Consider the following 27,163-nt stretch of genomic DNA (forward strand, 5'->3'; position numbering starts at 1 on the left):
CATGAAGTCTTGAAGACCTCACACTTCATGGGGTCTTCAAGATCACACACACATGAGGCCTTAAAAATCAAGTCATGTATATGTTAATGAATTATAATTTCAATCGTAATTATATATTTCTGCGTGTACAATATTTTTTCTTCCTTCAATTAACTCTTTATATTAAGAGATGGGTTCGTAAACTTCTCCCTCCGATTCTATTAAATAAGCTGACACTTCCACTTTCCGCTAGGTCCGCCATTGTGTTGTCGTGTTATTCTACTGCCTTGAGCTCAAACGTCAAGTTTATGCTTAATATCGTGTGTACTCCATGGCCTAGTTCTTGCTCGTGTTTTTCCTTGTGTCTACGAACGTGAATCAGGATCCCATCGGATCTGAGATCGGCACGAACCTTAGACAATTGTGGACATCATGATGTGTTACGTGCACGGAGACTTGGAAGGGTTTCAATGATTTTATGTGTCCGATTCTTTATCCACTTTTTAATGAGAAAATCCATTAATTATACTATTTTAAAAGCTGGTTAAGTTCATGCTTATCATTGATTATCGGTAAATATATCCATGTAAAATATTTAGGTGGAACACGTTTTGTAACGTGCCTTTGTTGTTGTTCATGTTTCATTTCATTCATTCATCGTATCCTTATAAATTTGCTGTTATCGCATTTTAAATTATCTCCGCTAATATACACTATCTCGATCATATCTAGTGCGTGGTCAAGCAATGATTTTATTATCTCGGGTTCACAAAACAGTTTTCCCTAAGATCATTGAAGTTTATAAACTTCTCAGTTCTCAAAATCATGACGTAAACAAACAAAAGTGCTAACCGATTTATAATTTGCTTGATTTCACTTCGTAATGTAACTTATGGAACGATAAAGCATGGAAATAACGTACACCATGTATTTAAGTTAACTTCTAAGAGCATTATAATGCAATAGGAATGTAATTAAGTGTAAGAGTTAATCAAAAGTAGTTCACTAATTCGGTTACTCCTAAAATTAACCAAGTTAAAACGGTCATCTTCGGTGCTAAAACCGGCCCTGGGAGTATTTAGGGACTGCTAATGAGATAAATAGTCTTTATCTGGTTTATTTGATGTTATTATGTTATCAATTATAACTCTCAACAAACTTAAGTTCAATGTTTTTTTGCAGCCTCTCTTATGAAATGGAACCCGACATCAGCAAGTAGTGTCGCCTTGGAGAGAGTGGAGAGGCAGTGGCTGTATCAAGCGGAGACAGCGTAAAGTATGCAGAGAGGAAGAATTCAAAAACTCGTGATGTTTGTTTATTGACTTAATATTATGAAGAATAAATTTATAAATATCATGAAGTTGTCTATTCCATTTTGTTTTTCTGCCGTATTTCCACCTATGGTTCTCATTAAATGTATTATTTTGCTTTATTTTAATTGGATACGTCGGGTACTTATGTCATCGGAGAATTTTCTTAAATAAAGGTGCGTAAAGTATTTTGAAATCTTAATTAATGGGCTGGTAGGGGCCCCGGCGTTTTTGTAGGCTATTTCAAAGCCATCTATCGGAATTATTACGAAGTGGGTAATTTTTCTGGTTCTCCAGGTAGTTCCATTATCACACACGTGGAGGCGCCACATTTGCGCCTATATCATATTGGAACTGTTATAGGAGTCCTATAAGACCTCTTGACTGAGCTCCTTCAGAGTCGTGTGAGACCGCGAAAAGAATTCCCATACGAGTGCATATGACCTCACGGAGACATCATTATGAGGCCATTTGGGACTCTTTTGTAGGAGTCCTACAAATTCGTCAGACTTCTTTATGACCTCATGCATGAGTCATACGTGTTTACTGGGTGGGTAATAAAAAAAATAATAGTCCATGCAATCAACGGGTATTTAAGGTATGCCAATGAACAGTGAGCAAATTGGCAAAATACCAGACACCTGTATGTGTGTGTTAGAGAAATAAGCCAGGGTGCACTGTGCACATTAAAATGAAGAAATTTTAACACTATGATATTCACTAATTTCTGTGAGGAGTTCTCAACATTTGTGACTTACCTAAAAGAAACACTTTGCAATTTTCCAAACAGAAACACTTTATAATGACGTAACAGAGTCAAAAGGAATGGTAAGCAAGATGCTTGTGTATATAGATCAGTTATGGATTAAACTGAATTCATTGGTGTCACCCCATCACTTTACTTCCGCCTTTGTTATCATAAATTGCACTATTTATAAACTGCTGAATTTTTCTATTACCATGAATGGCTTTGCGTTCTAAGTCAAAATCTGCAACGGGGGAACAGAGGGAATTACACATGAGGTAGGGAGTGTCACTAGACACTTGGGATGCTGCTTGTTGATCTTAGATTGCTTGAGATATTAATGACAGATGTCTTTCAGAGAGACAAGTAAAACACGATCTGCACTATTTTTCTGGGTCTAACAGAAATGGTGAAATAAGAGAGAAATTTTCAGAAAAAAATAGATGTAGGAATTTGTTTCCTTCCTGAACAATAAAAGAACTTTGTTGAATTCCACAATCAAATCATTTCAAACATGACTTATATAAAGGGCTTATACTCCCAGCCACACTATGCATAATTAATCAGGCATTAGCCAGATGCAATGAAATGTCAAGAGTTTTAAGGTCTGGAATAATTAAATTATCTTAATCAAAGTGACGGCTTTCAATGTTATCAAAGCAATATAACACACAAACACACACACAAGCTATTGCATCCACTTTCACGGAATTGCCTGACATACCTGAGCTCGCCGATTTAATCCATGGCCAACAGGTGGCTTCTTTGAACTCTCCAATTTCTTCTCTGCCACATTTCCAGGGCTTAAATAAGATTGCTCCACATCATCTTCATCATCACCATCACCAGGGTAAACAACGATTTCTTTGCGCCGAAAGTGAACTGTAAAACATTGAAAGGAAAAAATAAACCCTTACAATTTAAAAGGAGAAAATTGGCCACAATAATATTGAGGGGAGTTAAAGAATGTTAACTATGGACTGAAAAAAAATACATTCATAAGCTAAACTCTCCCAGTCTCCGAAGCTAAAGGGGTAATGAAATACACCTGATACATGTACTGAGCATGTATATAGGGTATGTACAGTTTAATAGTCTATGGGAATATTTTGAAAAAGGAAAAAAAATCTCAATGCTGATGAATACGCAAAATGAAAGTACTTCATTAGTTACAGAGATGCACAAACACTTGAAATAAAATGTGGCAAGACTCAGTGCACCAGCATATGCAAGTGCTTCAACACTGAAAAATTCCAAACATTTACTAGTGCAGCAGTGCATTAAAAATGCAACCTTGTTTCTCTTAAGGTAACACGTCATCTATGGTGTTGCTTGTGAATAAATAAAATTATTAGGATTCATTTTCTTGCGTCCAGATGAGTAATTGAATCCGGGAAATATATATCTGATGCGATTGAAAAGGATTTCATGCTCTTTTACCGTAAAGCCTCACATATGAGACTTTTTCTGGATCTGGTTCAGGCTCAAATGAGAACTATACAAAAGTGTATTTCTATGCGTTCTTTAACACATTCAATGCGGATGATATTTTCACCGAAACCTCCAGTGACGGATGGGTGATTTTCCTTCATAACGGTGGTCTTGGAAGTAATCCAACAGAATTTGCAATTTTTTTTGTTTCTATTTCAAGCAATTTGTAGAAAACCCTAATGACATACATGTATGCCACCCGTCACCAGTAATTGACAATTCACGCAACCCGCATTACACACATGCAATTTTCCTTGCATGAAGAAGTGAACTTTTCATATTTCTGTTTATAATACTTCTTCTACCGTTGATTCCTTAGGTTAATGACGAAAATATCTTGGAATTAGTCTTAACGTGTATTTTTTTGTTTCAACGGCCACAGATTTAATTTTTTCAAGTCACAGAAGTAGAACACACAATGAACGGCAAGAAAAATATAAATTTATGGGATAAACATTTTTTTTAATCTATGTTACCTCAGAGTTATTGCAAAATTGAAACATTTCAATAAAAGTTCTCACAAATGTTTATGATATATTTGAAAGCAAGGCCTTAGACAGAGCCCTGGTTGACCTTCACATTCTGGGCAAATCGTAGTCACTGTCCCACGGATGCCTTCACGGTTAGCGGAGAAATGAAGAGCCTGCATCATTCCTAAAAACCTATCATGGCACATTTTCTCCCGAATATCGCTACTCACACTAATTCTGACCTCCAATCGTTAGAAATCGTGTTAACCCTAATTGCGCCCATGTGTGGAAGTTTCCAGTTCTCCCTGTCCAACGGCTTCCAATCCATTATGCCCTTAGTGAAGGCCCTTGGTGAAGGATTTTGGAGGAAAATGCTTTCTGCATTTTTCTCCGTCTATGAGAGGATTATTTCAAAGGAAATATCATTTGCAAGTTGAAATAAACTCTGCGAGTGCCGCTGGTAGGGAGGGACTCCAACCTTGAGCCTTAATAATTATCCAGGAAAATAGTACAATTAGTGTAATGGAGTGTTGCATATGTGATTAATACCTTAGTTTTTATGAAAATTTAGACTGTATGTGTACCTAACACTAGAATGTATTAATGACCTACAAAATGAAAACACCATAATGATCAGAGGACAAGTAATTGATGCGGAGCAATGACTGAGAAAATATGCCGTAAAATTAGGAAAAAAATCCAAATTATGTAAAAAAACGTAATTTGCAATAATTATTTTAAAATTATTAATAAAGTATAAAATACGACCTTATGGACCGCATGGAAACATTTTGGAATAAAATAGTAAGTTTTTAGACGGGAATACACGTTATTAACAAAAAATAAGTCTGATAATAATTTTTGTGGTTGCACATAAGATATGAATAAATTAAAAAATAAGATAAAAATACTATTTCAAGGGCATAAATAATGGTTAAATGCCGTAATGCTTAAAATACCTCTGAGTCTATTCTTTTCCGCAATTTTGTTTACAAAGCTAAGGAAACAAATAAACGAGTAAAAAAATACAGACCAATACTGTAGATAATGTAATGCAGTGTTGCATACGCCATTAATATGTTATTTTTTTTATGAAAAGGAAGAAAATCTGCAACTAACCCAACACGTATGAATAACTCAGAAAATGAAATAAAATCGAAATGAATAGAGGATTGGTAATTGACCTAGGGAAACTAATGAGAAAATATGCCGTAAAAGTAGGAAAAAGACCCAAAAAAAATCACCCAGGATAAACGTAATTTGCATTAATAAAAAATGTTCCTACAAAAACAAATTCAAATATAACATCATTAAATGAAGCACCGCACTAAGATCATTTTTTTATTATGTAGTGAGTATGAAACGGGGATAAATATCTTTAATAAAAAAGTTAGTCTACTCATAATTTTTGTGATAGCACATAAAATATGAATAAATAAAAAATGAAGGTAAAGAAACAAATTAAAAAAGATAATCCATATGTAAGACATGATGATGATATTTACGATAGGAATAATGAAATAGAGGTGAAGGAATTGAAAAGAAAAATCTCAACCTGCCAAATTGTTCCAAAAATAGCACTAAAGTAAACAAAAGAACACTAAAAATGAAGGAACACGTAGAACTAGAAACGGACACTTCTGCAATGGTTTAAGGTCAATCCCGAACTGCGGGAGGGTGAAAAAGTAACGCTAGGCGCGCTCGGAGCACCCTAGTGACCAGCGGAAAAACGAGCTCCCGAAGACATACATTTATGTCATCCGCTTGAGTGGAAAAGCCCTCATGACATATATATATGTCATCCGCACTGAATGTGTTAAATAATGACCAAGAGTTATCCTGAAAACTATACTTCATCTCAATACAAACTCTTGATTGTACACAATGCCCATATTTCGGTCCCTCCAACTGCGTACAATCAAAGTTTTACTGTATTTAAATACTAATTCGGTGCTTATCTCTGCTGATGGGAATAAGTTAAGCTCTCTCACATGTTAATAGCAGTAGATTTTTTTCAATGAGCTCTGAATATCCCATGCACACTAGGTTTTTCCAATTTCTCCTTAAGTTTAAATCTTAACTTGATCTAACTGGCTTAGGTGTCAGATCTGACAAAGATCTCGTATTTTTAGTTTCATGAACATCTAATACAAAACAAAATAGTCAATCCCTGTGCATGGCCCTCGAGAAATAACTGTCGTACTACAGTTGAAAGACCTTTTTGACCTAGATAAATCCAATTTATGTTACATGTAAGACATAAGCTGTTTGGCAGTACAAAGACTATCACTCGCTACAACGATATTCTAATAAAATGCCATAATAACTAAACTGGGCTTCTACTGCATTTACCAATAAAAATAAACACAAGAAAAGAGGCCAAAATAAGAACACTTGACATGCAATACTAAGACCTCCTAGTCCTTCACAAAATGGGGAAATCTTTTTGGCACAAAGAACAAAGAAACACCATAATTCTACCTAAACAATTACCTTATCAGTGCAAAGTTATACGGAACCCATCATACTATTTAAGTAGGATTTGCAATTGCCAACAATAACTCCAAGAATGCTTGCCAGACAATGTCTTCCACAATTCAAGGGGACCATACCAGTACTTCTACTTCATAAGTCACACACCCATGATGAACACCTCACAAAATGAGCCGTAAGTACATAAATATAGGTGATTATTTTAGATAGGAACCTATACTTACTTGAAAACATCATGCTCCTTCTCATCCAACACAATCACAATGTCTCCAGGCTCCAAACCTGGTTCTTGGTCACCTTCACCAGTGAAGACCACTTTCTGGCCATCAGCCATCCCTTTATCTACATGAATTTCCAATATTTTATGTTCCCCAACAACCTAAATGGATAAAAATGGTACATATAGAGCTGCTTCTCTAGAAAAAATCCAACTTGTGAAAGATAAAGAGAAAAACTTAAGAAACTGACCAGAGTGGCTGCATTAAACCAAGTGTATAAGGTCGATGTATAACCATTCCATCTTTTACTACAGAATGTACTGCTATTTACCACTTCATAAAACAATTTCATGAGACTAGTTTCGATTCACAGTACCATTTACGAGTATTAAACTCTGAACTGAAAGTAGTTGTTTTGACTATTTGTATTTGTGCTACACCAGCTGCTGACAACGGAGGGAGTGGGGTATGATAGCGTTTGGTTTAGCTGTAGCACCTGCCTTTTTGGTCACGAAACTCTGCTTCCTAACATACTTTCCAGTCACCATGTCAAGAAGCAAAATTGTATAATAAAATCCACTCTGAAATAAAGATGGAGTTGAAATTTTGGTCCAGCATACTTGTCATTGACGGCAGTTGTTGACTTAAATGCAGTAGAAGATTGATAATCGTGAATTCTAATCAAAGGAACGATATAAATAACAGAAGATTTTCCCAATGGAGTTCTTCAAAATTGGTCTCGTTTAAAATTGGATTACCTAAAATATTGCTCTGCGTGGTTCAATTGCCACCTCAAAGCCTAGCTGTCCTCGGGCTACTTCCGATAGCTAGTCAACTACATAATTTGAAACTTTGGGCCTATTTTACACACTTTGGTATGACTTCCTACCTATGCATAGTTGTATCTTTTTTATCAAAGATGTATCCTTAAACCACCATTTTTGAGATTTGAAAATCCCAAATTTCCAAAATCCCCCCTTCGGCTGAGGGGGTACCTTTTCTCAAGACCCACGGGTTTCTCCAACCCATGATCAAAAACTAATTCTGCAACTGAACACTTCTATTAAGCGACAGAAGAATCCTTTTTGCTCCTGATATTTTCGTTTTATTTATTATTTTGAATTCGTGATCAGGGTGTTCAAGCATTGACCGAGGTTTTAGACAAGGCTATGTCCACTATCGCCTATTTGCTGGTTCACGTGTACATATAGGAAACTGCAAGGAACGAGTGTGATGAGTTTAAGAGTAAAAGTTGGTACCTAACGTTGCCGTTATTTTTTAGGTGAACTGATCTTTCATTATGCGCTTATCGGCAATTCAAATTTTTAGCTGTAGCGTTCGGAGGCTCATGTTTCTTGCATATGCAGACAGGATTTTTATCCTTCTCTTTGCAAAGGAATAGTTTTCTTTTATAATTTATTCACCTTTGGGTGTGCACTTGCTAACGTGCGTGTACGCACGCGCCGCCACTGCTTTAAGGTCGTTTACTTGTCAATTACAAACGACAACTTCATCTCAAATACGTTTTTTACAAAACTTATATTTTAAATACTGCCCTGCCTATTCACCTCCATAAAAATGACCATCTCGAGCATAGTGCAAGGAGTATACCCGAAAACTTAAAATACAGCCGTGATGACCAGCGAGAGCTTTCACTAAGAAATAGCATCCCTGGCTATCTCTATACAAAGGTAAAATAATAGGTACAAATGACCAAACCACGATCACATCATCGATACCACGATCGACGGATATTAAGAGTACATAAATCACTCAATCCGATTAGAGAAATAACTAAGGATAACTTTCTTAAGATATATGAAAAACTGAGGTACCCATTGTGCTTTAAATTCGTTCCTGGCTAAAATGCATCAGTCATGATGTCGAATAATATTTTGCAATAAACACTGTTTTTATTTTTCATTTTGAAAATATACTTATCCAACATGACTTCCCATTAATATTTAATGACAGAAGGTGGGGGAAAAAAAAAACAAAATAAAGTTGTCAGTGGGGATGGATCCTTTGTCAAAGTCCTAAGTCACACATTTGGATGTATCTTACGTTCGTATAAAAGTTCATTTCGCCGAAGCAAATCAATATATGGCTCCATAGTGATGGAATATTGTTACCCACTTGAGGTCCTGTAATTAGAGTAATTTCACTATGGTGCTTCAGTTCTTTATTACGCTGTGGTTACTTCTGTATACTGAAATGTAATGCAAAAATGAAGGCGGAAAAACTAGGACATACGTAAGCAAAACGGACCGACTGCCAATTATTTTCCTTTTATCTTCACGTGTTTCTCGTTAAAAACTGCCGTCACCTATTTGCTCGAAGATCACATTTTTCAGCTTTTTGCCTGTGCCTTGAGTTTATAAAATGCGTTTGAGAAAAAGCAGAAAATAATTTTCAAATTCGAGATAGGGGAAAATGTTGACAAGGGTAAAATCTATGCAACAGGAAAATTTCAACACTATAGCACATGTTTGAAACAAGTGATAAGCCAGAAAATGAGACGGTCCGAGCACGAATGAAACATCCTGCACATATTCGTATGTACATCGGCGGAATAAGAAGGGGGGAGACGGAGGTACATGCCCCCCCAAAACTATAATGAAATAAAGAAGATAAATTATGCGGCTATCATTACGCTCGTTTTGTTTGGGGTATTACGGAGCCTCTATCATGTAATTTTATATTAATAACTTTCATATTAAAATATAGAGAAAATGTCGCACAGTAATTATTGCATGTTGTTTTTAATATCTATTATGAGAAGACCGTTTGCCTGTCAGAACCTTGTGCTCCCCCAGAAAAAAATCCTGGATCCGCCCCAGTGTTAACCTCAACTATCCTATTATACCTCTATATTTGAGTCTCCGCGTGGGTGATGGTAAAGTTTTTAGAGGAGGCGACCAACAGGTGACCTAATTTCCATGGCGAATTCCATCCTTGATGCATGTAACTTTGCACCTTTGTGCGTGACTCCGTACAAAGTAAATTGTTCTATGCAGTGCTTTGAAAACTGTCCATCGTGGCTTCTCACGATCTGATCGTTGGATTATTCTTCCTCATAGAATAATCCTCCAAGATCGTTAGAGATCGTAGGCTTGCCTCGTTTCGCTATTAGTAAGGCCCTTTTCGCTTCTACAGCGTTGAGGTGTTTTTCCCGGTCCCGTTCCTTCCGTACCTTTCCTCTCCCAGATGCATCGTCGGTCTCCCATCGCGGCGGCGCCTCTTTCCTTTTCCCTTCCTCTCCAGCCCCACCCCGGGTGATCGGGCATATAAACCACGGGCTTGGTTCCCGGCCCCGGCGCGTTGTATCCTCGAAGGGTTCACCCTGAACCCTCACACTCTTGTCCGTCGTGGTAAAGCGTTTAAGACGGGTTTATTCTCCGATAGTGGTTTAGCAAGCACGATCTCCATCACGGGTGCCACAGTGTGAACACGACAACGACATGTTCGGTTAGCACAGTCTGAGATTCGCCTTGCAAAAAAATAAGGTCTGGTGGTCTGGTTGGCAGCAGAGTCGCAACTAGGAATTAAGGCTGGGGAGGTTTAGGTGCAACTAACACCTGGGTGTGTGGTGATATGGAATAACCACCAGGATAAGCGGTATGTGCAGTATTAATAAATAGCAGACTTTTAAGATGAACGGTTCAAAATGGTGAGTTTTACGGCTTTCTGAGGGATATTTTATTAATCCTCACACTATTCTATTAGTAATATCAATCCAATTAACTGAAATGGATTAAACTCAAAAATTTCTCTGAGCTCTGGCTGGTTTGCACCTAAACCCCCCCCCACAGCTTTTATTCCTAGCTGCGCCCCTGTCAAGGAGTATATATGTTTGCTTACCATTCAAATTTTTAGTACTTGATATTGACCTCTATGGTTCGAAACATGTTGTACAGACAAAATAAATTAGTTTAAATCAACAAAGTCTCCTTTTCATTTTCGTAGGAACTTCCTCTTTGGGTGTTTACGACACATTTTTTTTGCATCTCTTCCAGCAATATGACTGCATAGAGGAGGCCCAATTCCATCCCATAGAAGGCTGATTTTTGTTGCCACTTCAGTCGTATTTTAATCCATTTTCAAAAATGTCCGCAGCGCGGTGATGAGTGCAATGCGATCAACCTTTATTTTAAGAATATTTTGCATTATAATGTTTGCGTTTGGGAGGAATAGCATTGAAAACTTGGTAGATGACATCATGATATATATACATTTCGATTAACACTCCTAATTATACGTAGCTTATTTCACCGTGAAATTTGGATCAATTAATCCTTCAGGGACACGAGTTGCGACTTTTGTAAACCCACTTCAATGCGCGGTGGGTGACAACAAATTTAGAGGCCAACTTAAGGATCCTCTCTTTTAATATTTGTGACTTCCACTTACCTTTACTCTAACGTACCTTCCTCTGAGTGTAGCGGTTATGTGATTGTGAAATACCAAATGGCGCTGATATCAAATTTTGATACACGTGTACATGACAAATACAGTAAAATACACACAAAAATGACCCTATATAGGATGATTTTTTGGCATCATTCATCGAGCTATCAAATTTTTAAACCCAAAACGATATTTATATGGCATCAATTTTATGTTACGGAAGAGATTGAGACGTATGATGCTACTTGGGACATGATTTTTTCCTCTTTGAGATGGTTATGTGATTGTAAAATATCAAATAGTAGTGAAATCAAATTTTGATAGACGGATATATTTTTTTGCATCTCTTGTAAGGTTGTCAAATTTTAAAATCCTATCTTAAGACCTGGTTGCACAGTACATTTACACGTTCGGGTTAATGACTAATTGTACGAACGCGAGAATGAACGCCAAAATGTACCGTTTAACCACCCAACTTTGTTGTGCGAATGCATGCAAAGAAAATAGAACCTGTTCTAATTTGGTTCATGCATTCATACATGTTCCGTTCCGGTCCACCAAAATCATTCACGCAAACATACATTAACTTAATGGTTAATTAACTTAATGGGTAATTAACTTAATGGGTTAATGTACCGTGCAACCAGGCTTTTGTACTTAAATTTGATCAATTTCATATTTCGTAAAAGATGGGGAATTAAAACTGACATATGATGTTACTGAAATGACATCGATTTTATATTGCCTATGAGATGGGGAAGTAAAATTGGCATATGATGCTACTTGGGACATGATTTTTCTCCTTTGTAACGTTTATGCAATTCTAAAATCACATAATCGTTGCACTCGAAGAAAGCCTCGAATACGGTTGTGTAAATGTCACTGGAAATGATACAAAAAATACGCGGAAAAGAGAAATGTTTGGCTGCGAATGGACTGAAGCCAATGTATGGCGAATGCTTCAATCAATACAGTCGCAAGAATATTAAGTCTAATGGTACCATTAAAAGGGGATTCCCCAATTATCCCTTTGTTTAGTATCTATGAATCTTAGTGAGTAAAAAGTTCACAGAGGTCCAGAGAGGAATCATGTCCTAAGTAGCATCCTACATCACTTTTACTTCCCTATCTCTTGCGTAATATAAAAATGATTTAATTTAAAAATCACTTAAGATTTAAAAAATTTGATAACTAAGGGTCTGCCTGCCTTGACACTCCATGACCCTGTGCTTCAGGTCCACCTGAATCCTGTCCGTTCCTTTGTCGATGACCCGGTGACTCTCCACCTTGGTCACCCAGTGTCCATGGAGAAGTCGAAGGCGCTCCTCAAGGAGGCTTCTGTGCAGCTTTGCTCCAATTGCTCGCTTGAAAGTACGACTGCACCCTTTTATCGTGTGTAGGAAAGAGGCCAAAGGTCCCAATGAGTATAGCCCATAGCGATAAAATTCATTCATTTCAGTTCATTCACACCCTTAAGCAGTGGCCTAACTAGGAATATGCTTTGGGGGTAGATGAGGGGCCTAGGGCGCAACTCCCCCCCCCCCCAAAAGAAATCGGGGTCCGAGAAAATTTTTGAAAAATGACATGCCTGGAAATGCATTTTAGCTCATTTTGGTAGTTATAATGTAACTTTAATGAGACGCAGTTATTATATATCAAAACAAGGCAGTAGTTTTAAAATAATTTTTTTCTCTCAGGTTTTGGGGGGATCTATCCCCCACATCCCCCCATAGTTACGCCACTGCCCTAAAGTACCATTCATCAGAAGAATTCTGTAGTTTGGGAGAAGAAAGAAAAGGTAAAAGGCAACAAAATTAAGTAGACCCCATTCAGTCTTTCTTTCCCAAGTTTGAAATGAAAGTACGCGAAAGTTACCTCCCATTTTTCAAGAGTTGGTGACGTCATTAAAAGTTTTGGTTCATTTCAGCTCAGTACAGTGCAGAAAAAAAATGTTAGACTATTATTACTTAAACAGTGTTACGAACATTCCCGTCCTTTATTCATTAAATTTAACATACTCACGTTAAGATATATGTATTGTTATAAAGTGTTAAAAATGTTTTTTTTTGTGTCGTGGATACAGTCCAAAATATATGGGAGCAACGTGTTGTTTTATTTTCGTAGAGGTTTCTCGATCTCTATGCACAAGCCTAATTTAACTATGTACAAAAGGAGTTTTTTGTATATGGGACCAAAATTGTATAAAATGCTCCCATTTACTATTTAAGAAACAAATTCTATTGGTAAATGTATAAAGTTGATTAAAAAAATGGATGAGAACTTTTGATGACATTGAAAAGTTATTGTAAAGGGTTGGTATATTGTATTAAACACACTTGGCATCATATGTGTTGTACATTACATGTTGTATTTCATCTTACAGTCAATTCAGTCATGATATTATTATGCACAAAATGTTTTTTTTTTTCTCAAGGTATTGTGTATTTTGGTTCTAAGTGTTTTCATTTCCACAGTTAATGAAATTTGAAGTTAGCCTAAACACAGGCTTATTGCCTTACAGGCTTCCTTACTTCCTTGAATGGATATAATAACCTGTAAAAGAAAATGTATGCACGGAAGAATAAATTTTATTATACACAGTATATCATTTACTCGTTCAAATTGATCATATCACGGAGGGAAGGAGTGGTGAACCACGCGAGACCTATGGGTTAGGTCGAGGAGTGGCGGAATAGCGACGACCCTCTTGGCATGTGTTCATGATGTCACGTACTTATCTGTGCAAGGGTTTAGTCTGCATATTTTTCGTCGGGAATAGCACGGGAGTACGTAATGGACCGAAAAATGGAAATATACCCGTCTCTTCATTTTCAAAATCTATCACAATCGGCCATAAAATAAAATGGATGAACGAACCTATGCCTTTTGGAGGTCTTATGTCATACCTAAAATATCAGCTCTACTCATTTGGAGCCAAAATGTGATATGTCTCGCTTAATTTTCAATATACATATAGATATTCAACTAATTTGACTAAAAAACTAATACCAAAGGCATGTTGAAGATGTTTTGAGATCAGATAAATTATGCTGGGATATAGTTATACTAAGTAATAATTTCTTGATAGCTTTTAAAAAGCACTTCCTTATTGATGGATAGAAAATCTCCAAGCACTTATAAAATATACTCTACCTTTGCAATAAATAGGATATGGTTATAACTTATCAAAAGTGGTGGTTCATACCTACATAACTCAATGAAATACTTTGTATTTTAAGTCAGCATTCGACAAGAAAGGAAATATTGGTAAAAAAAAGTTGGTTGATTGAAGAATCATATTAGATATCCAAAACAAAATAAAATCGTATTGAGTTGATATACAGATAAATTTACAAATATTGTCGATGAATAAAAGGTTTTACTTTATATTTTATAGTGTATTCGTATTAATATTACATATTTCTTGGTATATTATGGGTATTTAAATTTTACATTTTATTGTAAAATGCATATTGGAATGAATTGGAAGAAAGTTCGTGTGCACCATAAAATATTAACTAATACCTTTAATTGGTGGACAATATTTGTACTGCATATAAAAAATAGAAAATGACCTTTATGATGGAATGAACATTAAAAATCCTTGGATGTCTCAAGTATCAGTAGTCATGATGGAACAAGCTTTAGTAAAATATTCTGGATTAGTCCCCCATTCAGATCTCCAGGAGGGGACTGCTCAAGCTTTCGTTTCAAATAATAAAAAGAATAGGAATATGTGAGTTGGTACCTGGAATGTGAGAACTCTCCTTAAGGCAGGAAAACTAGAGAATCTAAGGATGGAAATGGATAGAATGAAAATAGATATCATTGGCATTGCAGAGACAAGATGGCCAGATGACGGTGAGTTCTGGAGCGGAGATTAAAAGGCAATACACACAGGAACAATTGAAGGTAGATCTGGAGTAGGAGGTGTTGCAACAGTGATGAACAAAGAAGCTGGAAAGAAACCTAAAGGATACCTACAGTTTGACGGAAGGATAATCCTCGTTAAACTAAACACAAAACCAAAAGATACTATCGTCATACAAGTGTATATGCCAACTACTATTGAAGGAGATGAAGAAGTGGAGAAAGTCTATGATATGCTGATTGAGTTGATAGATGGAATAAAAGGGGAGGAAAATGTTATAATCATGGTCGACTGGAATGCCACGGTCGGAGAAGGAAGAGAAGGAATGATTGTTGGACCTTTTGTTTTGGGCAAAAGAAATGAGAGAGGTGACCGACTAGTAGAGTTCTGCTTCCGATATCATTTAATAATAACAAATATATGTTATCAACATCACCCACGCAGAAGGTACACGTGGAAAGCACCAGATGGACAACGAAGACACCAGATTGATTATATACTGGTGAAGCAGAGATTTAGAAACCAAATTAAAGACAGCAGAAGTTATGCCGGACCAGATATTGACAGCGACCACAATTTAGTCTTATCAGAGTGTAATTTAAAGTTTTATAAGCTTCAAACAAAGTATACAGTTAAATGGAATATAGGAAAGTTAAAAGAAAAAGAAGTGCTTTCCTTATTCAAAGAACAAACAAATAAACAAAGAACTGAGAAGCCAAAGACTATTAACGAAAAATGGGAAATGATAAAAAACAGAGTGCTAACAACAGCAGAAGTAGTATAAGGGAAGCGGAGGCAGATTAACTGGAAACCATGGATAACTGCCGACCTTGTACAAAAATTGAAGAAAGAAGAACATTAAAAAATAATAATACAATCGAAGCACAAATACAGTACTACACGGCTCTCAGAAACAAAATAAACACAGAAACCATAAAAGCAAAAGAGGCCTTCTGGGAAGGAAAATGCCAAGAAGTTGAAGAACATATGAAAGGTAATGAAATGGATTCGGCTTATGGAATAGTGAAGCAATTCTTTGGAAATCATAAAACTAGAAGCAATGGACTACGGAAGGAAAATGGCAAAATAGTTTATGAACAAGATGAATTGGGAAAAATGTGGAAACAATACATCGAGGAGTTATAAGATGGATATATGACAAATAGTACAAGCACAGTGATTGAGAACGAAGGTGAAGTCAATCAAGAAGAGGAAGGAGACAGCATACTGAGGGGAGAATTTGACAAAGCACTATCAAAACTCAAGAATTATAAAGCACCTGGCATAGATGACATACCAACAGAACTATTGAAGATGACTAGAGAAGTAATACATAATGCACTATATCAACTAGTGTGTGAGATTTACGAAACAGATGACATTCCCTCAGACTACCAAAAGTGTATAATGATACCAATCCCAAAGAAAACATCAGACAACAGATGTGAAAAATACCACACATTGAGCCTTGTCACACATGCTTCTAAAATACTGACTAACATCGTACTAAGGCGGATTGAAGATAAGGTTGAAACCCTCCTCAGCGAAGACCAATTTGGATTTAGAAAATGTCGAGGGACCAGAGATGCAGTACTTGCCATTAGAATAATACTAGAAAAAAGATTGAGTGAAGAAAAGAACACCTACATAGCTTTTGTTGATCTTGAAAAAGCTTTTGATAGTGTTGATTGAAAGCAGCTCTTTACCGTAATGAAAGAAGAAAAGATAAATTACAAAGACAGAAGAATTATCTGGGGTCTCTATAGAGAAGAAATTGCAGTGCTGAGATTTGGACAATATGAACAGCAGGCCAAAATTAGAAAAGGAGTGAGACAAGGATGTTCATTGTCACCTGCGCTATTTAACTTATACCTACAAAGAGCACTGGACGAGGCAGAGAGCAACTTACGGGAAGCATGAATTAAGGTCCATGGGCAGAGGATGTATAAACTATGTTTTGCGGACGACTTAGCAGTCTTGGCAGAAAGTGAAGACCAACTACAAGAAGTGCTTAGGGAGATGGAAGTCACGCTGGCTAGATACAATCTAAAGTTAAGCAGGACCAAAACCAACACACTCGTTGTAAGCAAAACAGGAATACCAGCACATATAACCTTGGGTAATACACAGCTGAACAATGTAGAAGAATTCACGTATTTAGGAAGCAAGATCACCACGGATGCCAGAAGCAAAAGGGAAATTAGCAGTAGAATACAACAGGCAAAAATAGCATTCAACAAGAAGAGAAACAATTACCTTTCAAAAAACATGAGTATCAAGATTAGGATGAATGTACTCAAAACGTTTGTATGGAGCGCAATGCTTTATGGTAGCGAAACTTGGACAATAGGAGCAGCAGAGAAAAAAAGAATTGATACTTTTGAACTATGGTGCTACCATAGAATGTTAAAAGTTTCATGGGTAGACCGGGTTAAGAATGAAGAAATAGTGGACAGACTGGGAGTGAAGCAGACCTCTGGAATATTTTAACTGCAAGGAGAAATAAATGGGTTTTGTCATTTACTGAGATATGATGGATTAGTAAAAACAGTTTTTGAGAGCACCGTGGAGGGGAAGAGCGGCAGAGGAAGGCCGAGGTTGAGTTACATTACCCAAGTAATGAAGGACAGGGGCTGCAACAGTTACCTGGAGCTGAAGAGGCTGGTGGAGGACAGACGGACATGGATGACTGCTGCAAACCATCCCAAGGGTTGACTACTATATATACTACTAAATATATGTTTAAATAAAAGGCTTGCGGAGAGACCTTGAGTTCAGCGCTTTACAGTGCGGAAATATGGACGATTAGGAGGGAAGACGAGAAAAGACAGGAGGCGTTCGAGATGAGAGTTTGGGGAAGAATGGAGGTGAAGTGGACGGAGAAGAGGAGGAACGACCTTTTCAGAGAAGTAGTAGTTGGTAAGTTGCTAATGGGATCTGGGAGTAGCTTTCTGTGCTCCCGGAAGCCATTCGCAACGATGCCCCTCGCTGCGAAAACCTACATTCAAATTAGTTACGGTTTCCCAGGTACATATATCTCAACAGCATTTTTTATATGACATCGAAAGTAAGGATACCTTTTTGAAGGATTTTATCTTACCACCTGAATGGCAGGGGAGCCTCTACTGAGATTAATTTAGATTTATTTTGTGCTTCTTCAGCTTTAGTAATGTACTCTCAAATAATGGTAATGGGAACTCTCAATTTTCTCCAAGGTTTTATCCCAAAGGAAAGGGTGGAATGGATTTTATGTTTAAAGTGCTGTTAAATTTGACAACCCTTATACATATTTTCTTTCAATGATTGAAACGCATATGAAATAGAATATCTGTCTTTAATTTCAACTTACCTGCTGCTTCAGGAGGAGGTCTCAGTAGAGGTGCCGGTAGTCCTGGGGGGTTATTCTATGGAGGGGTTGTCGGTGAGGGGGGTCTGCCCTCGCTGTCTGGGGCTGTGTTAGGGAGGGTGTTTCTGAAATGATAATATAATTGTTTACAGATGAGCATGCTTCTAAGGCCTACCATGCATGTTCCGTCCCAGCCTCAAGGCCAGGCCGTGATGCCGGAACCGCACAGTTTGGCCGGAGCCTCAGGCCCACCATACACGTTCAGTTTGGCCTAAAGGTCTGGATGGTTCAGTCCTGGACTGAAGGCAGAACTGACAGTGTGTGGCGATACCTTGAGGCGGATTGTCAGCCGGACAGGAAAACAATGAGGTCCGGCCTCAAGGTCGCTTGGCCTTGAGGCCGGACCTCATTGGATTCCCATTCGGCCGTCCAGCCAACGATCCACCTCAAGGTATTGCCACACACTGCTAGTTCTGCGTTCAGTCCAGGCCTTGAGGCCAAACTGAACGTGTATGGTGGGCCTAATGCAGACTACCGACCACCGATGACATACCCACCGAAAAACACATATCGTCATTTAAAAATCTAATAGCGTGAAATACGTACTCCAGGAGTAATAATCTATCGATTTAGGCAATAAAAAAATATTAGGAAACCACCATATTTCAACTAACCTGCTTCTTGAGGAGGAGGTTGCAATAGAGGTGCCGGATGTTCTGGCTGTTGGTCTACGGAGGGGTTGCCGTGGATGGGGGTCTGCCCTCGGTGCCTGGTACCGCCATAGGGAGGGTGAACCGGGTGTTCTGGTTCTGAAATGAAAATATTATCGTTCTCAGATGAGTGTGCTTATAACGGAGACTACCGACCACACAAAGAATCAACATCGGTCACATCATGTAAGATTGATTGACATGTATTTGGAAGCAAAGATGTGCCATAAATTCTGTACTGTTGTTTGGCATGGTTGTCTCCCAATAGTAATGATTCACTTCTGCCATTTGAATGCGTACTTCTGCTTACTCCCTCTATCAAGCTAGTGGTTAAGAAAGCTCAACAGGGCCATAAATTTGCTATGGTAGTGCTTGCATAATGTGCAGGTTGCTTATACTGGAAAAATGGTATCAATTTGTATGCAAAGTAAATCCATACATTTTATAAATATGCTATAAATTCTATTTTTTATTCTTCATGAAAACTGTAGAATTTCAGGATGTTTCTCATAAGCTCTTAAATATTTTTACCCTTTCCTACTGGTACTTGGGATAGGAAAATGTTTTTGTGGAAACATTTTGGGAATGATGTGCATGAGAATATTACACCTTCCTCCCAGGAACTTTGTTTTTGGGAGGAATTCCGCAAGTTTTCTCATCCCCTCGATTTGGGACCCAACACAACGAGGTGTCCGACCATTACCCCGGCCACTGGACTCGACCCTCCAACCCTTTCTTAGCATGATTTCTTGGTCAAATCATAGCATTAGAGGTATTTTTCTAAAATAAATATTTTTTATGATTTTCAATAACTTTGCCACTTTAAAAATAACTAATATTTTCTAGCATTACAGAATATTTGATGGATTTTCAGCATTGATAGTAACAAATTCAAGAGGACAGTACTTTTCTCATTACGTATTTTTCATCAGATGTGAACACACCAGCTCCTAAGACTTTCACACTATAATAATAACTCTAAAATTCCACTAAAATTTATAACTCACAGAGCAACTTAGAATTCATTTCTAATTATAAAAAATTAGAGTATGGAAAACATTTTTCCTTGCAAAAATCATTGAGAGTTGAGCCAGTTCACCAGATATTTTTGCTTTGAGAAGGATCATAAATGATTAGGAAGATCGGGCCAAATTGCCAAGGAGTGGCACAAAGGTTCCACTAAGTTGGACCGAGGCAGGGATTGAAAACCTACGACAATTGCTACTTCAGTGGTCATTGGTCAATGTCATTTCTTTGTGTTGATTATAGAGGACATTTGCTTATACGCCTTAATAAGTCCATGATGGCTATATGTGGCCTTAAGTTTTTGCATATGAAAATGCTCGTCAGATGAAGCCAACAATATATCGGCATGAAAGGGTCTAAATTAATGGAAATAACCAATTACCTTTGGAAAAGCCAGCCTGGAATGGCTGGCTGCTCTGGCTCAAATGCCCTCCCTATGGCCCTCATCCACCTGGCACCGCTTGGGTCTTCTGCTCCTGCATCCCCACCCGCCCCCTCATCCTCACGTTCCTCTACAATGCGAGCAAGTATTATTGGAGGATGGAGGATGAGGGGGGGTGTGCGGATGCGAGACCCCCAGGTGTTAATCCACGCAATTAGATGTTGACTTAGCAACCCCTCCAAACCCTCCTCTTCCTCCTCCTCCTCTTCCTCCCTCCCCTCCACCTCCTGCCCTTCCCCATCACCCCCCTCACCCCCCTCCACCTCCTGCCCTATCCCCTCACCCCCCTCCACCTCCAACCCTACCCCCTCACCCCCCTCCACCTCCAACCCTACCCCCTCACCCCCCTCCACCTCCTGCCCTTCCCCCTCACCCCCCTCCACCACCTGCCCTACCCCCTCACCCCCCTCCACCCGCTGCCCTTCCTCCCCCCCCTCTATCCCATACTCCTCCTCCTGTTGTCTTTGGAAACAGCAACCTGTGCAAAAGAAGAAGAGAATATATTAAATTTTGTTGATACCAGGAAATTGTCGGGATTGTAAATCATGCAGCATTAAAATTGTTAAAAAGTGTGTTCAGATCAGATCCAACCATCTTTCAAACTGCCATAGTTTTTTAGTCAATTCAAAGAACTGCCCTCAACAATCCTCCTTTTTTCGAAACAACCCCATAGCAACTCAACGTATAAAAATGTTGCAGTCACACAAAAGTGTTATCAATGAACAAGTATAGCTACTTGATTCTGACAATCCCAATTGCTTCTCAGCACCAAGGTTACAACCTGCATTCTGACCTAGTAAATTTTGGAATTATAAATGCATTATAGCACAGTAAGGATTGAGAGTTAGTCATCAGGCCTGAGCATCAGAGAAATAAATGTCTACGTATCCCAATGGAAGTTATTCTTATTAAGGTATTTTAACAGTATTAAGCAGTCTTTCATCAAGCATTTGCTAATTATGACTCCATTCAAACCCTCTGTCTCCTCCATATCTCATTTAGAAGCTTAGTCCTCTCCCCCACCATGTCTAGTACCTCTTCATTCCTCTTCCTCTGTCCACTACACCATATTCCCCCACTATTACATTATGAACCATCCTTTTCTTTCCCTGTCCATCCCACTTTTCCTTACTGCAAAAGGTTACACTACTGATTGACTCTTTAGTAGCCTTTTCTTTGAAATCTTATGTAAGGATCCTTTCAATTTCTTCTTCATGAACTTCTTCTCAGCCAATGATATTCTCCTCCTCCCATAGGCGAATACATATGGGGATGCGGAGGGCATGCGCCTCCCCCTCCCCACTTTGCGGGGCTGCCTGCATTGCCGAACATTGTAAAAGCACAATTGCTAGTTTTTTATACCACAAGGTGGTATTGTCTTGTATACGACATCAGTTTCAATATAACATTCCTAAACATTGCATGTGAATCCATTATTTTTTGATTACCATAAAAGTAAAGCTAGCTTCAGATATCTTTTACATCCCCCCTCCCATCCTAGCGTTTTTTTCTGTGTCCTACACCCACTGCCTCCTTCTATCCTCATACTCCCATCTAGTTCCAGTCTACTCCCTCACGGCTTAAAATGGCCAACTCCCTTTCATTCTAAGTACAAATCCTTTTCTCTTCCAGCCTACCAGGCACTTTAACTTTTAGTACTGTTTTCAGAATCTCTTCAGTACTCCTTCCCTCAATGCAAACCCTCTGTCTTATCCGTAGATGGATGGATGTACCTACACATTTGAAGGAGATCTGGTATGAATGTAAGGCCACTCAGCGGCGTAATTAGGAATATGGCTTGGGGGGATGGGATGGCCTAGGGTGGCTACCTCTCCCCCCTCCAACGCAAAATCTCACGAAATTTTTGAAAGATATTAAAAGGACTGGAAATAAATTTTACATCATTTTCGCACTAAAAATTGAACTTTGAGCAGATGCATTTATTATAAGTCAAAATTAGACAATAGTTGTAAATAATTTTTTTTATATCTCTGAGGCTCTAGGGTGTGGGAACTATCCCCTCCCCATAGTTATGCCACTGAGGCTGCTCTTCTCTGATTACCATATCATTAAGGACACAGCTTGTAAATGGCAAGGTGAACTACATTGAATTTTGTGCCAAAGTAAAAATTGTTCGTTAAAAATCCACGCATCCATTTTTATGTGTGTCTGATATTATTTTGGACCACAGAAAAACTGTTAATTTACCAAATTCACTGAAAAATAACCTAAATCTGCTCAAAACTCTATAAATGTTCCAAAAATTTCTAAAATATATCAGCAACTCATTTCTAATTGCTCGATTGAAATGCTTTTCTTGATAATGTTTGACTTCATCGCACAGCTAAGAAGTACATGGCGGGGAAAAAGTCACTGAAAAGGCATTAAGAATATTCAGCCGAAAGTTGAAAAATTTAAGTTACATTATAATAAGTATGTAAAAGTTGGTTAGTTTAAGTATATGAAAATTTAAAAAAAGAGCTCAGAGAAGCTGATTTCACTCATTTTTACTTCCTGTGGTCTTGATGAAAGGAGAAACCGAATTTTACTTTCTTCATAATTATAAAACTCGGTGAAAATGTTTTAGAGGACAATGGAATCGATTGTGATGAAGCTTGGAAGTTTACAGCTTTATATATTAATTTCATGACGTCATTAACTCATGCTGAGCGGGTCAACAGCTCCTCTGCTACTTCTAGACCTCTCTCATCCGTCTCACGTGATTCGGATCATTAACACTCCCACGAACGATTCCCTTCGCCAGGCTCTCAATTACGTTTCGATGTGCGTTTAGACCTCACCCACAACCGGCATACAACGGCCACGTTTAACTATTTTTCAAGTGTAAGGGTCGTCACCTTCGTATGTTGGTTAGTAGTACCAGTGGCGCAGTGAGGGGGGTTTTTGGGGGATAAAACACCCCCCCAGAGCTGAGAGAAAATTTTGATTTTAAACCATTTTACATAATTTGATTGATATTACTAATGAAAAAGTGTAAGGATTAATAAAATCTCCCTCAGAAAGCCGTAAAACTCACCACTTTGAACCATTTATCTTAAAAGTCCACAATTTAATAATCGCGTACCTACTGCTTATCCTGGGGGGTATTCCATACCCCCACACACCCAGGTATTAGTTGCACATTAATCCCCCCCCAGCCTTAATTCCTAGCTGCGCCCCTGTGTAGTACCTACTGCTCGTTGTTGTTGAGCTTATTTGGAAGTATTTTATCCAGTTGGTTTTTCCATTTGCTTTTTTTCTCTTTAAGTGTCACCGACAGGTGGAATGAGTTCTTGTTCTCTACAGGCGAATGTCAGTAACCTCCGTTTCTGAAACATTACGCCTCAGGATAATTTCTTAAGTCTTGTCACACCTGAATTGTGTTCTGAAAAACGGTGAAAATAATCTTCTAATGAATTTTATTCCCTCTGATTCTTTTCATGTCCAATTCAATAATGCAAATGTACGACACGGCGTATTTAGGGCGGCTTTAGCATTAAAATTTAGATTAAAATAATAAATACATTTATTGCATTTATTCTAAAATTTGCCCTCTCACAATATAATGTATGGTTTGGATTTGGCGGTAAAAGTTCACCCTATTTATACGTATTTCCCTGATTTCCCTTCACCACATGTGAAAAATTGAGATCAATCCCAGCAAGGCCGTACCAAGTATCAAAACTGGGAGTGGGAGGGCAAGCCGTGGTCACTCAAGTTGTTAGGAAAGGTTAATGAAACCACAATTTTAAGGAAATTATGACAGCGATTTATTTGTTTTAAAAATTATTGCTTGAAAAATTAATGATTTTTATTTTAGTTCCATGTCTTATACTAATATCATTTATTTTCATAAGAAAAGTTTTCTCCAAAATTTTCGTTCGAACTAAATTTATTTTCCCTTCTACAGGGGTAGCTCTCCCCCTCCTCCCCCTGCTGGGTATGCCCATGAATCCCAGAGATTTTCATTAACTCTATAATATGCCTTTTGTAAATATGAGCAAAAACACCTTGTATACCTTCATTAAGATTTAAATTACTTCAGATAACTATATTTATATTCATTCAGTACTAATTTTACTTTTTTCTTATTCTGCACAGGATAAAAATTGTTATATGTATTTCACAGCCCAAAACATTCAGGTAAAAATTTCTCGAAATTATACTCCATCCCCCTTCCCTTGGGCTACAATCTTGTCGCGGTCGAAGGGTAGGAGCGTGACGAAAGGTAGTCCACGTGATGGTGTCATGTGAAAAACACTGTTGGAATGGAAGGGGGAAACTATACCAACTATCTCTTCCCTGAAAACATGGAGTACAACCTAATGAGCCTCACAATCTTATCGACCGAGCGCAAAGGGCAGAGGTCGGTCACGGCAGCGAGGTCGGCAAGGTCCTCGGGGTCGTCAACATGCGAAATCCTTGCAGAGACTTATCATCATCATCAGCAGCAGCAGCAATGAAGAAGCAAGAAAGGAAGACCAAGAAGATGGTGAGGAAGAAGTCGGCTATGAATGTATGGACGTGGAATGTGAGGACAATGGTGAGGGCGGGGAAGTTAGAAAATATCAAAAGGGAAATGGATAAAGGGAGGATAGGATCTTAGGGTAATGCGAGGTGAGGTGGAGGGATGTCGGGGACTATTGGAGTGATGGGTGTAGGGTTATATATGGTGGTGGGGAGGAAAGCCAGCAAGGGGTAGCTTTAGTATTAAACGGGAAGATGGGTAAGTGTGAGGCAGGTATAGACCAGGTAAGCGATAAGATTCTGGTGGTAGAAATTCAGGCGTGGCCCACCAACCTTGTGACGGTCCAAGTTTACATGCTCACTAGCAATCATAGGGAGGAAGAAGTAGATGATGTGTATGAACAGCTCGAGGAAATAATTAGAGACACACCGGGTAAGAAAAAGCAGGTAGTGATGGGGGACTGGAACGCCTATGTCGGGGAAGGGAGGGATGGACACGAAATAGGAGATTTTGGACTAGGATTACGGAACGACAGGGGAGAGAAAGCAGCAGAATTTTGCAGAAGAAACAAACTATTCATGTCAAACACGTGGTTCAATCATCATAAAGGGCGAAGGTACACAAGAAAAAGTCCAAGGAATGTGGGGAGATATAAAATAGACTACATTATGGTAAGACAGAGGTTTAGGAATAGTGAGAAAAACTCGCGCAGCTTCCCTGCAGCGGATACGGATTTGGACCATAACCTAGTGCTCATGATATGCAACGTAAGGTTCAAAAGACTTATGAAAGGCAGGAGGGCGAGGAAATGGAATGTAGATCCACTGAAGGGGACTATGAGGATAGAGTATCAGGAACTAGTGGACAATAGTATCCGGGAGACTGGAAGTGCACAGAATTTAGAGGAAGAGTGGGATAATATTAAAACGGGATTAGTCAATGCGGCGGAGAAGTCAATCGGCTCCGTTGACAGCAGAAGGATAAAGAAGCCGTGGATAGCGGAGAACATGATAAGGGAAATGGAGGAGAGGAGGAAGTGGAAGGAAGTGGACGCAGAGGAGGGCAAAAAAATGTATAGGGAATCTATTACGACGCGAAACTGAGAGGACAAGCGAGGCTTGGTGGAAAAAGACTGTGAGGAAATGGAAAAGTTCCAGAAGGATTGAGAAGTAGACGCGTTGTACGCTAAAGATAAGTCGCTATCAGGCGGTAAAAGAGGGCAAGTCATGTCTAAAATTACGGCTAAAGATGGGAGGATGCTGACGGAAGAAACAGGCTGGAGAGATTGAGTTCAGAGGAGGAAAGTGCAGCGGAATAGGATAATCTTGGGCGGGGGAAATTAGATTCGGAGATAGGGAGAGCACTTCGTTATATGAAGGCTAGTAAAGCAGTAGGCGTGGACAATATCCCGTGTGAGCTTCTGAAGAATGTATGGAAGGAAGGTAAGAAAAGGTTGATCGAACTAGTACGCAGTATTTATGAGGAGGGATGCTGGCCGGAGTATTTCGTGAAGACGGTGGGAAGGTTTGGCCGAGATGTCCTCTATCGCCGCTGCATTTTAACGTATACGCTGAGGAGATGGTAAGAGAAGCTTGGGACGAGTTGGAAGCTGGAGTGAAAGTGGGAGGAATGATGTTTAAATCGGTTAGGTTCGCGGATGATCAGGCGCTGATTAGCCAGTCAGCGAGGGGAATGCAGGCTCTAGTGGATGCGTTAAGACGAGCGGTGCGAGGAATATGGGTTGAGGATTAATTACAAGAAGACTAAGGGTATGCGGTTTTGTAAAGTATCGCGAGGTGTCACAAAATTAGGTGGGGAAAAACTTGAACAGGTAGAGCAGTTCAACTATTTGGGCAGCACATTAGAGGAAAACGGTCAAAGTAGCAAGGACAACAGGAAGTGAATTGTACTAGCAAAGGAGGCGTTCATGAACAGTAAGGAGCTTCTGAGAGGATCGTTATGTATGAGTTTAAAGAAAAGGTAGAGAAGAGTTTAATCTGGAATGTAGCTCTCTACGGTGCGCAAACGTGGACGCCATTTAAACCATTTAAGAGTTGATATCCTTCCTGAATTCAAATATTTTATTATCAACTTATATTTTTTCTGCGCCCGTTAAGAATCTCAATGATTCAAACTCGGATTGTGCAGCTAGTCATGCACTAAATAAATTTACCTCCTTCTTCGCGC

General features: G+C 38.7%; 1 pseudogene; it reads right to left on the reverse strand.

Moving 5' to 3' along the window:
* Window positions 1-20,639, reverse strand: part of LOC124160149 — a 32,409-nt pseudogene extending 11,770 nt beyond the window's left edge.
* Between the last annotated feature and the right edge of the window lie 6,524 nt (window positions 20,640-27,163).

This window comes from Ischnura elegans, chromosome 6 (genome assembly GCF_921293095.1).
Source record: "Ischnura elegans chromosome 6, ioIscEleg1.1, whole genome shotgun sequence".
Taxonomy (NCBI): domain Eukaryota; kingdom Metazoa; phylum Arthropoda; class Insecta; order Odonata; family Coenagrionidae; genus Ischnura; species Ischnura elegans.